Here is a 13,453-nt window from a genome sequence, read left to right as displayed (position 1 = left end):
GCCTGCGCGCCGGGACAGTTGCGGAGGGGGCGCGGGCGGGGCCGTGCGCTCGCCGCTCGGGTTCCGCGGGGTGGGGGGGCTCGGCCCGAGTCGGGTGTGGGTGCCGTAACCCGGGAAAATGCCCGCGAAAGGCAAAGAAGCAAACGTCCCTTTCTCCTTGTTTATAAATTCCGCGACTTTCCTACAAGGACTCTAAATACGTTCGCCACGAGAGGCGACATATATCCTTATCAGAGTTACACCCGGTCAGGAACTGCCAGAAGGCGTGGCAGCGGTGGGAGACTCCGCGTCCGCCGAGTAGACCCGTCCAGAACTGGCGCGTGGACCGCGGGGGAGAGAGGAGGGTGGAGGCCTAGAGAGGTTAGGGCTTTGGTAGAAGATTGCCCACCCCGGGGGGGAGGGGAGAGGGCGAATTTACATGAAAGAAAAAAGATCTTTGGTTGTGGCGGGCATGGAGAGAGTGTCACTTGTATTCTTTCAAAAGTCAGCCCAAGCTTAAACCTTTCGTTGAAACCTTCCATAGCATTCCCCACTTGGTCTCCCCTTCCAGAGTTTGCTCAGGATACTGGCAATTGCTGATATCGACAAAATGTTTTTCATCCCATCCCATGCTAGTAACGTGCACAATTAACTGCTTTGGCTACCACAGTGAATATAGTGGAACGTCTTCCCTCCGGGAACTATCTCTGGGACTGAGGACAAACAACCTTTATATTTCAGAGTGTCATGTAAGGGCTAAGACAAGGGTCAGGAGGACTGGGTTTCGTGAAGCAAGCTCAGGGGACCCCTAACCCAGTCCATCCTGGCCCCTTCACAAGGCCCCAGGGCGGCTCGGCGTCTGGGTAGATCGTGTTTTTCATTCCGGGAGCGCCTGTTGCGCGCCAGGCTCTGGCATCTAACAAATCCGGCCAGTCCCTGTCCTCCGGGATCTTACACCTGAGAGCAGACAGTCACCTATTAATCACACCAGTTTAAGTAAAATCGTAAATGTCGTAAGGCTTAAGGTGGTAAAGGGTTTTAATAGGGAGATTCGACCAGTTCTACAAGCAAGAAAAGGCTTCCTAAAATATGAGGGCTGAACAAAGAGGAGTTACACTGGCCAGAGCCTCAAGGACTAAGGCTGAGGGAACTGGGATTTATGCAAAGCCCAGTGAGGGAGGGGCCTAGGAGAATAGAAGAAAAGAAGAAAAAGGTGACTGTGGCTGCAGAAGGGGAGGGGAGTTGGGCTTCACCTCCAGCCGGGAGGGGCCTGAGGCCTGACCTTTCAAAGCCTGGGAGCTCTTGAGAGTGTTCAGAGGAGAGCACTGTTCTCCCATTTCTAAATTATGACTTCCCTTAGATTTGCAACTACTGCACCTAACATCCTTTCACCCTCAGGGGCTGGTGATGCAAATTTGTAGCATGAGTTAAGGGGTTTAAGGAACTTTACTCTGACTTTACCCTGGCACAACTGGAGATCTTATCAAGTCTGTGCAGAAGTGTTTTCTAAACCTTAGTCTTCTTACTGAAGCCTCTTGAAGTTTATTTCCAGAATTACAAACATGTACAGAACACATCTAGCTAGGAACTCCAGAATGGAGTCTCAATTAAATTCAAAATAATCTAAAATTTTTAGATAATTGGTTAAAATTGATATAAAGTGATGAATTTTATTGTAGTTTTAATGACAAAGATTAAGTTTCCAACTGCTTAAAACCGCTCAAAGATGTGGCTCCTAGTAGGTGCTTAATAAATAGTAGTTGATTGAATGTTGTTTCTTTTAGTCTTTACCTTAAATTAATCAGAATTAACTGAGGAGGGAGGGGAAGTTCCTGGAAATAATTCCCAGGAGGGAGTAAACAGCAGTACAGAAACTGGCCTCAGGTTCCAGGCCACTGGTTTTGGCTGAAAAATCTTGGGTTAAGGCTCCTATATGCTACTTACCGTATGTGTTTGCTTTGTCTCTAAGCCTCAGCTTTTTTCATCTCTAAAATGGGTATAATATAACTCACACCATCTTGCACATGGGTCAAATAAGACACCACAGTATAAATAAGATTTGAATAAGATATCAGAGAGTCTGAGATTGCTTTGAAACTGTAAAGCATTTGGAGAAACCTCAGATATTAGAAAGGACATTTTAAATGGAAAAATCTCTGTTCTCTCCCTATTTCTCAAGGAGTCTAGGAGTAATGGAGAGAGCCACATGCTTGGAGAGGGCTAAGGATTTTGACACTGTGGAGGGAACGATCTTAATTTAATTCAAAAGGAATGCTGTAGGGAAGGAGATGTGGCTCAAGCATTTGGGTTCCTTCCTACCATACGGGAGGCCCAGGGTTTGATCCTCCTAGAGAAGACAAGCAAGACAGCAAGCTGACCCAATAGGCTGGTGCAACAAGATAATGCAACACAGAGACACAAAGAGGAAACACAATGAGAGATACAACAAGGCCAGGAGCAGAGGTGTCTCAAGTGACTGAGCCCCTTCCTCCTACATGCAAGTTCCAGGTTCAGTTCCTGATGCCTCCTAAAGAAAAGATGAGCAGACACAGAGAACCCACAGTGAATGCATACAGAGTGGACAGTGAGTACAAAAAATGGGGAGGGGGGGGGAATAAATAAAATAAATCTTTAAAAGAAAAAAGGAATGCTGTAATGAATTGATAACATGAATAATCTTTGATAACATGAATAATCAGCTCTCCCCTACTTCTTAAGTTTGCTTATTTATCAGGTTTTCTCAATTATTTGAGAAAGCCGTAACATAAAAGGGAACTTGCCTGTGACGAAAAGACAGTAAGAGAAAGGCAGATTACAAGATTAGGTCTTCATTTTCCTAGGCTGTTTCCTGGGGATCAGGGTGTACGCCCCAGTCGAAAACTGTTTAGCACTGTTTGATGTGGGTTATGCGTTTGAAATGCACCGAGGCACAGAGCTTAGATCATATCCAAACAGATCACAGTTGAGATAGATGCAGGCTTGTTTTTCCTCCATGAGGCCAGTAAGGACTGGGCTACACCAGCTGGCTCACTTGGGGATCAGAGTCCAATTTCAGATTAATCTCCGTTTAGTCCACTTACTACAGTATTGTCTTACCTAGAATTGATTATACACAGAGCCATTTCTTGCACTATTTTCAAGTATTTCGAACTTTCAGGGACAGAAGCAGTTGAACCTTGCCTGTAGAGGTACTTTCCTTCCCCTAGGTCCTTTCAACAATGGAGCAGAATATTTTGGAGGGAACGTGATCTGGGTGTAGTGCAGGGCACTTGCTGACTTCTCTTGTGACTCACAAAGTGAATTTTTTTCTCTTGCTGGAAAACTATGGTTGTGACAAATGATGCCTTCTTGTGTGTCTTTCTAATGATAACACTTGCCAGTCTTTTTTGAAGTGTTAGCCAGGGTTGGGTGCTTTACATGATCTCATTAGAATGATCTCAGCCTGATTAACTAGGCAGCTACTATTTACTGCCCCATTTTACAGGTGAAGAAACAGGGTAGGAATGGATGTACGTGGAGCGCCTACTTCCCATGTATGAGGTCCTGGGTTCAATCCCCAGTACCTCCTAAAAAACAACAGCAGCAACAACAACAAAAAAAACACAAAAAAAACCCCAGGGCAACCATCTGTCTTTGCAGCACATGTTATTATCTCCTGCACTACATTACTGTGAGCTTGTCCCACTGCTTCTATTACATAGGAGTTGTTTTGTACGCGTTATAGTCTAACATTTAAAATGAATAAGGAACTTTGTTTAAGGTGGAATCTGGGAGAGAAGCTCTTAAGGTGGGAATAGCAGTCTTGATTACATTTTCATTTAATTTAAAGTGAAAAAATTTTTTTCATTTTATAAAGACCTCAGACTAGAATGGAGAAAAACAATGTTTAAAAATTAGAAAGACTTGATTACTCAATCCAACCAGCATTTGCAGAACTTGAACAGGAGATGTCTGGGTTTGACTGCTTATAAACTTCTCTTTCACTGAGATGAAGAAATGATTTTTAGGTTTACAAATCATTTTCTATTTCCTTAATTCCTATTTTTTTCAGAGCATTTTGTTTCAGGAGCATCATGTTTATATGCAGTTCTGTGTGACTAGTGAAAATGTTTACTGGGAAATACAGTTCCTCCTTTCTGTCTTTATCAGTTCAGGGAAAGGTATAAGCCAGGTGGTTATCTCCTCAGCAAGGCAATGACTTGTCATCTTCAGGCCAGTATTTTGAACTCCTGCTTCTTTCAGAAATGTTTGTTTTGCTACATAATAAAACAGCATTTTTGTTTGAGAATAAAAGCTAAAAAAAAAAAAAAAAAGAGTGCTTCATAACAGACATGATAATCAATTGATTCAAACAAACACACTGAAAACAAAGGACATTTGTAGGACAATCAGGGAATGAGACTGGCTATTTGATGACATTAAGCAATTGTTATTGCTTTTGAGGGTGCAATGATGGTATTACAACTATGTTTTAAGAAAGAGTCATCTTTTAGAGATATGTATGAAACTATTGACAACTGAAGTGATATGATGTCTGGGATTTGCTTCAAAATAATCTGGATTGTTGGATGCATAGGGATTCATCATATTTTGCACATTTTTGAAATTTGCTATTAAAAAAGTGCTTAAAAATTAAGCTATAAACTATTAGAAAAATTGGAGAGAGACGGAGGAGAAAAGAAGAGGAAAGGAATGTTCAATAAAGGTTCTTTTTCATGTAAGCATGGAAATGAATTTTCACACTATTAGAATATAAATGATTAGATATAAGCATCTAGAATGGTTAGAATAACCAAAAATGCAGTTTATGAATTATACAATGCTTTTATAATTATGACATATAAAAATTACTTACTTATGTGTGGTTAAAATACAGTTTTTGCTGATGGTATTCCCTGTATTGAACATCTCTTAGCAGCCATTTTTATATGAAAAATTAATGATAATAGATTTAATATCAGGGTGCATTCCTGCTTAGTAAAACAAATTTCATTCTTATAGCTAGAATAAAAACCCTAGAAGACCAGAGAGAAGGGTAATATTTTTGTGTTCCCACCCAGTTCTAGGTTGTCAGGGCTGTCCATAGATAGGTGTTGCTGGATTTCCTCCCATGACATAGTAACTATATCATGTACCATTTTCCTCAAATGCTAGCACAATTTCTGTTTCACAGAGAAGCTTTTCCCATTTGTGTGTGTGTTTTGTTTAGTTTTGTTACTATTTATGCTCACTTTTTCTCTCTCTCCTTGATTTTTGGGTATTTGGTTTTTTGGTTTTGGAAGCTCAGGTGCCCGGGATGTGTTGATCATTTTCCTAGGTCAGACGTTATCATGATTGGTCTTCCAAGGCTCCATTTATGTATGTCCCTTTATCCTCATGCCCCACTTCCAACCTCCTCACCCCAATGACAGCTCTTCTCATGGGGAAATGTGTATATATTTTTGGTTCTAATATATTCTTGAAAAATATATATTGCTGTTTATGTAGATGCATTTTTAATTTCTGTGAATGATAATTACATTATATATATCTTATTCTTTTATGTTTCTCAAAAGGATTCTACTTATACAATTCATCCATGTTTCTTTGTGTCCATCAGACTGGTTGCTTCTAACTGATAACTTCGTCTCCAGCAGGGAGCATTTACCTACTCTACTCCTGCATAAGGGCCTATTTCATTTTTGAAAGTAGAAGCAAAAAAATCCTCCTAGGCCACATCTGGAAAGCAAAAGGTTGGTGTGAATCCTTATTCTAACGCTGAATAAGTGATGCATTGAGTAATGTTTACTGCTGTTGCAAGAAAGGTTGGATTCTTCTTATAACAGGAACTTCAATATTTAGGAATGGTTGAATTATTCTCCCTTTTTATTTGGATATGAATTTCTTCCTCTCCCCCACCCCCCATTCTATTTGGGAATCCTTCACCAAGGAGAGAGAAAGCCAATTTAATTAGCAAGAAAACAGAATCTACAGGGAATAACTAAACTCATTTTACTTATTGGGTGAAAGGACTGTCACAATGACATGTTGGTCAGGGTTTAGGGTTAGTGGGGAGGGATAACTACAGAAAGGATGCCAGAATTCTCTTTAGATGGGACTTTGAGCTGGTAATCTGGTTCAAAGAGGAGACTTCTTCGAAACTCAGTTTGTATAGCATTTGACACAACACTGAGCAAATATCAATTATACATATAAAAGAAAGAGCTGTGGCTGCTTTAACGAGCACTAGTAGGGCTGATGCTTCCCCCACAGCTACCCTTTGTGCTGCCTCCTCCTTAATGGCATTTGGCAGGGTCTTCCTTCACCAAGGATGGTCATGACTGGAAGGATCAGATGGATTTCACAAGTTATGTAGAAAGCAAAGTCCTTCAACTTTTGAAGTTTAAGACTTTAAGAGACCATAGAGATCATGGTTAAATACCTTATTTTGTGAATATAATTTTTCTCTTTCTGACTCTGATCCATTTTTGGCTAATTCCTGCTTTAGAACTCAATTTGGAGTTTTTTCCTCTAGGAGGCATTACCTTCCTCCCACTCCAAGGTCTGATCCACAGACCCCCCTGTTTTAGTTTCCTAGGCTGTTCTAGCAAGTACTATGAAATGGGTTGGTTTAAACAATGGGGATTTATTAGCTTACAGCTTTGAGGATGGGAAAATGCAAATCAAGGTATCATCAAGGTGATGCTTTCTTCCTGAAGTCCTATTGCTAGTGATCCTTGGCTCCTTTACCACATGGCAAGGCACATGGCAGCATCTGCTGGTTTCATTCTTTCAGCTTCTGGTTTCCATGGCTTGCATGCTTTCTCTCTCTCTCTGTATTCATTACATTTATAAAGGACTCCAGTAATAGGATCAAGACTCATCCTGAACAAGGTGGGCCAAACCTTAACTGAAGTAACTCCTTCAAAAGGTCCTACTTAACAATAGGTTCATACTCACAGGAATTGATTAGATTTAAGAACATGTTTTTCTGGGGTACATACAGCTTCAACCCACCACACCATCTTTTAGGTACCCTGCACTTCCTTCCTCGTAGCACTTATTACTTGGTATTGTAAAAACTCTTCGTGCATGTGTGTTTGTTCCTCCCAAGGGACTCCAGATATTTAAAAGGCAGAGGCCTCTGCTGTATCCAGGGCCAAGTGTAGTGCCTGGCACATAGTCATTGTCAAAAAAAATTTGACTTGGAAAGCGCATGTGGCTCAACTGATAGAGCATCTGCCTACCATATAGGAGGTTCAGGGTTCAGTACCCAGGGCTCCTGGCCCTTGTGGTGAGTTGGCCCATGCACAGTGCTGCAGTGCACAAGGAGTGCCATCCCACGCCTGTGTAGGGGTACCCCCTGTGCAAAGAGTGGCCCCCACACAAGGAGAGCCACCCCACTCAAGGAGAGCTGCTCTGCGCCAAAAACACAGCCCGCCCAGGAGTGGTGCCACACACACGGAGACCTGATGCAACAAGATGATACAACAGAAAGAGACACAGATTCTTGGTCTCATTTACTGGCAGGTATGGAAACTGATCCTATGTTATATAGATCTGCATTGTCTTTTTAAAAAAAATTTATTTTTTTATACTATAGGTTACTACCAGCAGAATTCCTTAAAAAGGGCCTCTAAGGAATTACGAACCTCTTGAAATTGTATGCAAAATTTCGTATATTTGTGCACTGTCTTAGTTTGCTAGGCTGCTCTGACAAATACCATACAATGGTTGGACGGGCAACAGAAATTTTTTGGCTCGTGATTGGAAGTCCAACATCAAGGTATTGGCAGGGTTTTTACCCCAAAGTCTGTAGTGTTCTGGTGCTGACTTGCCACAATCTTTAGATTTTCTTGGCTTGTATTTCTGCCTCCTGTCACATAGTAATCTCTCTCTTCCAATTTCCAATGACTTCTGGGCTCCTGGTTCCTCTTTTTAAAGCTCCAGTTTAAGACCCACCCTGATTTAGTTGACCACACCTTAACCAATAATAACATCTTCAAAAGGTCCTATTTACAAATTGGTGTAAACCCACAGGAACATGGATTAAGATTATGGATATGCCTTTTGCTGGGTTACATAATCCAATCTACTACATGTACCTATTAAATATATGCAATTTTTGGAGGGGATGGATTTATAACTTGAACATTGTCAAGAAACACCTCAAAAGGATTAAGAACCACTACCTTAAATGGACTCACCTATAAATCCCAAACAAGGACAATAGCCATCTGCATCTGTTGTTAGAAAGAATCAAAGTTGCAATCAAGTGACACTGTGACACTCAGATGGTACAGGTGCAGAGTCTAACATTAAAGTATGATAATCATGAGTGGGACATAGCTTGTAAGTCAGAATCCATGTAAGAACAGAAACAATGTCCAGACGCAGAGGAGGAACAGAAAGAACACAACAAAGGTAATTCCAGTAAATACCTGTTGCTTGAAAAGGAATTGAGTTTAGACTTAAGTAAGACAAGAAGTTTTCCAAAAATAATGTTTTCCAATATGAGTGAATATGTCTGATCTTCCAGAGAACCGTAAGGACAGGATAACTCCAACTTTTCTCCCTGAAAGGTTTCCAACACCTTTACACACAAGCTATAAGAGATTTGGAATGATAGAATCTCTACTTTCTATTTACTCACTTATTCCTTCTGTTTTTTTTTTTTAAGATTTATTTATTTATTTCTCTCCCCTCCTCCCACCCCAGTTGTCTGCTCTCTGTGTCTCTTTGTTGTGTGTTCTTCTTTGTCTGCTTCTGCTGTTGTCAGCGGCATGGGGATCTGTGTTTCTTTTTGTTGCGTCATCTTGTTCTGTCAGCTCTCTGTGTGGGCGGCGCCATTCCTGGGCAGGCTGCACTTTCTTTCGCGCTAGGCGGCTCTCCTTATGGGGCACACTCCTTGTGTGTGGGGCTCCCCTACACCGGGGACACCCCTGAGTGGCAGGGCACTCCTTGTGTGCATCAGCACTGCGCATGGGCCAGCTCCACACGGGTCAAGGAGGCCTGGGGCTTGAACCGCTGACCTCCCATGTGTTAGATGGACGCCCTAACCACCGGGCCAAGTCCACTTCCCTATTCCTTCTGTTGACTACATTTCTAAAATCATGTCCTAGTCTTTAAAATATTCAGGAAATAATCACAAAAATCCATTATTTTCATATCATAATAAGACTTGCAATCATATTATTGCAGGCAGGTTATTGTAAGGTCAAGATGTTCCACAAAGTAATAATATTAACATTCAGTTTTACAGTCCAGAGAATAATAACAATTTATTTCAGTTTATTTATTGGCTGGTAAATGGGACTGGTTCTCATGGAACATTGGATGAATTTATTTAAATTCAATGCAAATATCATGGCAAGTGCTATGGAAAATACAAAAGAAATACAAGACTGTTTTTAACCTCGAGACACTTGCAGTCATTTTGGGAAAAAAATGAAACAACACATGGCAATATAGCAGTATAGAATAAAGTTTTAAACCAAATATGGCAAGTACCAAATTGTAATCACACTCTGGGTTAGTTGAGGTTTTGAAAATTGTTCTTCAACAACAGTACACATGCACACACACTCAGCCCCCTCTCCCACACCCCAAAGGAAAATAGTTCCCAATATGGATTAATGCATAGTCTCCCCTTGTCTCTCTTGATGCATCATCATCTTGTTGTGTGACTCACTTGCGTGGGGCACTGGCTCACCACACAGGCAGTGGCATGGGCACTGGCTTGCCATGTGGGCACACTTTCTCTCCTTCTTTTTCACCAGGAGGCCCCGGGGATTGAACCCAGGTCCTCCCATATGGTAGGCGGAAGCTCTATCACTTGAGCCACATCCACTTCCCCTTCTACCTTCATTCTTTATTGAAAAGTCACATTATTTAAAAAGGGAAATATCCATACATAGAAGCATTTTTTATCCATGATTTTTACAGACCAAGCCTTTGCATACCTAATTATTTTTTTTCTTTCAAAAATGGATTATTCACCTTATTTGATAGAGATAGATAAATATTGACTTATTTAATTTAAACTGCACAAAGTGTCACTTTTACTGCATTTAGGAGAAAGACACATTTACATTTCCTAATTTCATTTGCCTTTCAAATCTCAACCACAGTTTTACAAATATGTTACTTAAAGATTAATATTTATTCCTTTTAAATATGGTTCCTATATTGATGTGGGGTTACTTAGATTAAGAAAATGGTAAAATCTACATTTGAACCAACTTGGAGATGCTTTAATACAGAAAACTTCAAAATATGCTTGAGGAAATATTCAGGGTTTATATGCCAAATATGAAGCCGAAATACAAAACTGTTTTGAGATAACTGATCACAGAAGTGCAAGCCATCTGCCAAAGCCATTGTGATAGTCTAGTCTGGTTAGGGGAAGGTCAAAAGATAGTACATCTGGGTTTTGGTGACAGCATCTTTACTCTCTTCATCTGTTTTCTTATCTCTGAAATGAAGGGAATAACACCTGCCCTACCCAACTCTGAGAGTTTTGTGAAGGCAAACTGTGATAATAAATATTGTAAACGCTTTGTGCACAAATTCAGAATTTCAAGAACAAATTCAAAATTTCAAGACAAGTTTCTAAGAAAAAAATGCTGATTTAAGTGAAATTCAAATGGAAACATAATAATAGAGCTTTTTGTTTCCCCCAGATTGCCACAAAGGCCCAGGGAAGCTGGGTCAGGAAGACTCTAGATTCTATATCACTTTTCAAGGATCCCCACAGGTGTTGGTTCCAGTCACTTTGATTCCATGAAATGTTATCTGGCTGCTACTTTGTTGCTGGTGAAGACTGAAGAGCATGGACCACTGCAAGGACTGTTTGGCAACTCCTAAAGAAGTTGAATATAGACTTGCCCTGTGACCCTGCAATACCACTACTGTGTATATACCCAGAAGAGCTGAGAGCAGTGACACAAATAGACATCTGCACACTAATGTTCATAGCAACATTATTTATGATTGTCAAAAGTTGGAAATAACAGATGAATGGATAAACAAACTGTGGTCTATTCACATGATGGAATAGTATGTGGCTGTAAGAATAAATGAAGTCATAAAACATGACAACATGGATGAACCTGGAGGACATTGTGTTGAGTGAAGCAAGCCAGACACAAAAGGAAAAATACTATGTGACTGAGTTACTATGACCTAAATATATTGTGTAACATATTGTATGATTCAAAAAAACATTTATATGTATCCAGTACATTTAAATGAGAAATGTATGTTTTTATTCAACTGTTTTTTTTTTAGTTTTGAATTGTTTATATTTTCAATTACTAAATATGCAAAATACAGTTAAAAAAAATAAAGAGCATAGAAAAAGATGAAGAATTGCTTTGGTAAAAAGACTGTTAGGGTAAGTTGGATGTTACTATTGGCAGATGGTTGTTAAAGTTCTTTGTTTAAGAAAGTGTTCTATCAAAAGTTTAAGGATCAGTTGCATGCTCCAAACACCATCAAAACCAGTGGTGTGAGGGCAGCTCCACTAGTTGTTACATGATGAAAGTCTGTGTTTTTTCTTTTTTTCCAACTTCATGTGTTTAGTTCACTGTTCGTCTCTTATTCTTGCATATTGGTTCTCCTTATTCCAGATTCTTCTCTTCCCCAAAGCCTTCCTAGAACAGGTTTAACCTTCAAGTCAAAACAGGCTTATTCTTGAGGAAATTTCAGGGTATTTCCTGCCTTTTTCCATAAGGAAACCAGGATTAAAATGCTTCCTAGACTTTTCTCCTACTGCTGCCTTTGCTTTCTTTGATGAGCTCACACTTACTCATTGTTGGTTTTGAGAGCTTTTAAAAGGCGGAAATCCATATTATCATTCCAATCATAGCACAAACAAGAGGGAAGGGCTGATCAGATATATATTTACAAAATAGGATATCGTCAAACTTGATAAAAACTAAATGCCTAGTAGTAGAGAAATAGTTATATAAATTACAATATATCCGTTTCAAAAGCAATGCTTAACGACCATCCCAAGGAACAGAGAGAGTCTACAACTGCAAGCAAGAGAGTCCTGTCCCTGTGCCTCATGGGATCTAAGTCCTGTCTCAATTAGAGGCACAGTGGGCATCACCATCCCAGAATGCTCAGGATTGGAGAAAGAATGAAGGACTAGAGTAGACTTGCTGATATTCTACTATAGACTTATTGTTATTGTAGTAATGGAAGAACTTTTATCATTAATGTGGAGGCAGTGGCCACCAGAAGTTCTGAGGGAGGGAGAGGGAAAAATAGGTGTAATATGGGGGCATTTTCAGGACACTGGAATTGTCCTGAATGACGTTGCAATGACAGATGCAGGTCATTACATATCTTGTCATAATTTACAAAATTATGCGGGAGAGAGATTAAACTATAATGTAAACTATAATCCCGCTTAGTGGCAATGTTCCAATATGTGTTCATCAATTGTAACAAATGTACCACACTAATGAAGGATGCTGTTAATGTGGAAAAGTGTGGGAGGTATAGGGAGTGGGGCATATGGGAATCCCCTACATTTTTTATGTAACATTTATGTAATCTAAGAATATTTAAAAAATTTTTAAGTATATTAAAAATAAATAAAATAAAATTTAAAAATGCTTAAGTAATTTCTAAAAACAAGGTAAAAACTTGTTACAAAGTTTAAGTGTAAAAAGTTGTAAATACAATAGAGTAATAACTATGTAAAGAACCTATCCAAGAAGTGAATAAAATACTCAATATTTAGCTTTGAGTAGAAAGATTTTAGATTTTTTCTTTTATACTTTCCTATATTTTTCAAATTTTCTATTACGCACATGATCATTTTTCTAATAGAATAGAGACTTTGTGTTTTTTTCTTCACCCACATATTAAGTAAATTTCTTTCACATTGGCTAATAAGAATAAAACCATTGATAGTCCCAATAAGAATGATAAAAAATTATATCCTGGAAGAAACTGTTGTATATAGGATGAGTTCACCCCAGATCATTCAACCTTAAATTAAACCTGTAACTCAGTCTGCCATTGTGTAACATCGAAAGCGGGGAGGGTGATTCTAGTTTTGTGGTCAACTTCATTTAACCTTGGCTACTACAGTTACAGATATCTTGAAAATATTCCTTATGCACTCCCCTTCCTTGTCTCTTCCCTTCCCAATTTCTCATTCTATTTCTGTATCTCTCTAAGGTTAAATCAATGGAGAAGAATGGAGGAAGAAAAAAAGTGATGTGGGATCAGATTTGCAGGCATGCAAAAGCTTTCTTTTTTTTCAGTTCTGTCTCTGAAGGCAAGAGAGATCCCTGAGGACAAGTTCTGAGAAAAAGAACTTTTTCATGTGACTGAGTACTCGACTACTTTAATGAGTGAAGCCTGTGACCCAGTGGTGAGAGTGGACTTGAGCTCCTGTTTTATTTAATGTGACTTAAAAAAAAGGCACTGGAGCATGTAATAGTTTCTTTCTACTGTTTGAAAAGGCTTAAAGCAG

The 13,453-nt window shown here is 39.5% G+C and overlaps 1 long non-coding RNA gene across 1 annotated transcript; it reads left to right on the top strand.

The window, feature by feature from the left end:
- Positions 1 to 16: 16 nt before the first annotated feature.
- On the top strand, positions 17 to 12,716 carry LOC131280631 (uncharacterized). Its single transcript, XR_009188300.1, has 3 exons — positions 17 to 2,563; positions 5,579 to 5,711; positions 10,641 to 12,716. It is a non-coding gene; the product is annotated as an uncharacterized lncRNA (long non-coding RNA).
- Positions 12,717 to 13,453: the final 737 nt, after the last annotated feature.

Source organism: Dasypus novemcinctus, chromosome 12 (genome assembly GCF_030445035.2).
Source record: "Dasypus novemcinctus isolate mDasNov1 chromosome 12, mDasNov1.1.hap2, whole genome shotgun sequence".
Taxonomy (NCBI): Eukaryota; Metazoa; Chordata; class Mammalia; order Cingulata; family Dasypodidae; genus Dasypus; species Dasypus novemcinctus.
The sequence above is the reverse complement of the archived record's forward strand: the minus strand, read 5'-3'. Positions and strand labels throughout refer to the sequence as shown.